Source organism: Setaria italica, chromosome II, assembly GCF_000263155.2.
Source record: "Setaria italica strain Yugu1 chromosome II, Setaria_italica_v2.0, whole genome shotgun sequence".
Classification (NCBI taxonomy): Eukaryota; Viridiplantae; Streptophyta; class Magnoliopsida; order Poales; family Poaceae; genus Setaria; species Setaria italica.
In genome coordinates, this window is record NC_028451.1 from 38,186,421 (window position 1) to 38,188,875 (window position 2,455).

The window sequence follows — 2,455 nt, forward strand, 5'->3', positions numbered from 1 at the left end:
TAAAATGCAAACTTAAGACTCAACGCAAAAGCACCAGATCATCTAAAATGGTCAAGTTGTAGCTAGGAGTTTGCTTTGGTTTGTACTATCATTAAAAGGAGGATTAAAGCTGAGCTGAATGCAACATTGAACCCAGCAAGGAGCACAGGAGGTGAGAATTAGTAAAATTTTGCATGAACTAGACTATTTCTGAAACAGTATGAAAAATAGGATGAAGCCAAAATTACATGTCCAATTAATCTGAAGAATCCTGTGGATTTATTGAAAATTAATAAAGCATTGCACTCTCTATCTTAAAATATAAGATGTTCTAGTTTTTTCCTAAGTTAAACTCTTACAAGTTCAATAGAATAATATATAAACATATGTAATATATATTTCATGATGGATTTAAAGAAACTGATTTGACATTGTAGAAGTTGGTGCATTTTTCTATAACTTAGCCAAGTTCAAAGGAGTTTGACTTAGAAGAAACTAAAATATCTTATATTTTAAAACATCTATGTATCTTTAGAACTCACAATTGGCACTCAACAGCCACACCTAGGGATATTTTCAATGTATCTATAAATATTATTTATCTAATTTAGCGCCTAACCATGTTTTCCTGATCAAACAATAATGCCAATAGCATCACATGTACAAAGAAAAAGATCTACGCCATCAAATTATGCTAATATGTTGAGTAAAGATATACTTGTATGCATACATCTCCTATTTTGTACAAGAGGGTTGTCAATGCACACATGCCAACTAAAACCTAATTAGCAAAGTGCAAGGTACTGCACGGTTGGTCTAGCAATCATTTCTTGTGTGATAGAAGCAAATAATATAATTTCTTGTGAGAAGACCAAAGCAAAAAAGTTATGCCCAAACAGGCTAATCCCCTGTGCAACAATAGTCGGGATCCAGGATGCTTTGCAAAGGCCATGAAGAAAACAAATATTCTGGACCTGACGTGATGGGATCATCGAGGAAACAAGATCATGTCAGAGACGAAGAACACGAGAATGTGCGAGCTCTCATCTCCAGATCTCCTCAGAGGTTCTATACTCGGAAACATAAAAGAACTCCTGAATCAAACAAGGGATCGGCGCATGGCTCGATCGGTCACAGCTTCCAATCATCGGATCATTTTGTCTCTACCATGAGCATATGATGACTCCACCCTCCTCTCCCTCGTCTATCAACAGGCAATACTTAACACATCACCATATCAAGGATTCACGAGCTACCAATTAAAGCCCACTAGGTTTCTAGGGCTCAGCTTTTGAAGAGCAAAGGTGCAAGTAGTAAAGCAAAGGGGTCTCTCCTTATGGAAGACACATGCAGCATATAGAAGCTACATGGCGAAAAGAGCAAAGAAGCCATATAGCGTCATAATATGAGCAAAACTGCACCACAATAACAAGAATTACCAACATCATCAGCAAGAACAACAAAAACAGTGCAAGAAACCATCTCAAATGTCTCATCAAGGTCCCTAACTGTCAGATTTCAACCATTTGCAGTGACCGAGTATATTGCTACTCACCTCATCAAATGATCCCAAGAAGCAACGAGTCTAAGGCGCGCCTAAGCTAGCTAGGCTCTAGAAGGAACATCAATTTATGCATCTCAATAAGAAGCTAAGAATTTAGGGAAGCTAACGAAATTGACAGATCGAGCGAGCGAGAGGCGGGGGTCATGGTGACGTTACTGCAGCGAGACGGCTGGCGAGCGCGCGCGCCGCCGGTCACTGCCTCGGGTGGCCGTGGAAGAACGCCGCGCCGGCGGGGAACACGCCGTAGGGTCCGGGCGTCGGGTACGGGTCCATCACCACAGCCGATGATACGATGACATTGGCCACGCCACCGCCGCCTACGTCGCCAGCAGCGGCAGTGCTCGGTGGCGACCCGTCCCCGGCGTGGCGGAAGTGGTACTCGATGGCGCCGCCGCTGCCGCCCGGGTTCCCCAGGCTGTGAGGTCCGACGTCATGAAGGATGCCCTTGAACACGTGGCCGCCGATGCTGACGGTGGTCTGGTACGCGACCTCCGCCTCGGCCTGGTCGACCGGCCCCAGCCGCACGCACCGGAAGACCGCCTCCGAGCTCACCTCCCGGGGGAACCTCTCCGCGACCGTGACCATCTGCTGATCCCCTGCAAGCATGAAGCAGCACAAGACAAGACAAGAATTAGATCACGAGATGGATACGATTAGACGAAGCGGCCGGGGCGCGCGCAGGCAGGCTGATAATTGACGTGCATGATTGGCATGTACCCGAGGATGTGGTGGGAGTGGCGACGGAAAGGCGCGCGCGGGGGCGCTTGGTGGGGTCGCGGGACGGGCCGGCGCCTGCGGTGGTGGCGGCGGCGGAGGCAGCGAGCGCGGCGAGCTGCTGCTGGCGCTCGCGCCGCTTGGCGGCGGGGACCCAGGTGGACTTTGACGTGGGTGCTGCAGCTGTACCCGCGTGCT

The 2,455-nt window shown here is 47.8% G+C and overlaps 1 pseudogene; it reads right to left on the bottom strand.

Annotated features, from left to right (window-relative positions):
* Positions 1-1,426: 1,426 nt before the first annotated feature.
* The window catches only part of LOC101771699, a 16,529-nt pseudogene continuing 15,500 nt past the window's right edge, over positions 1,427-2,455 (bottom strand).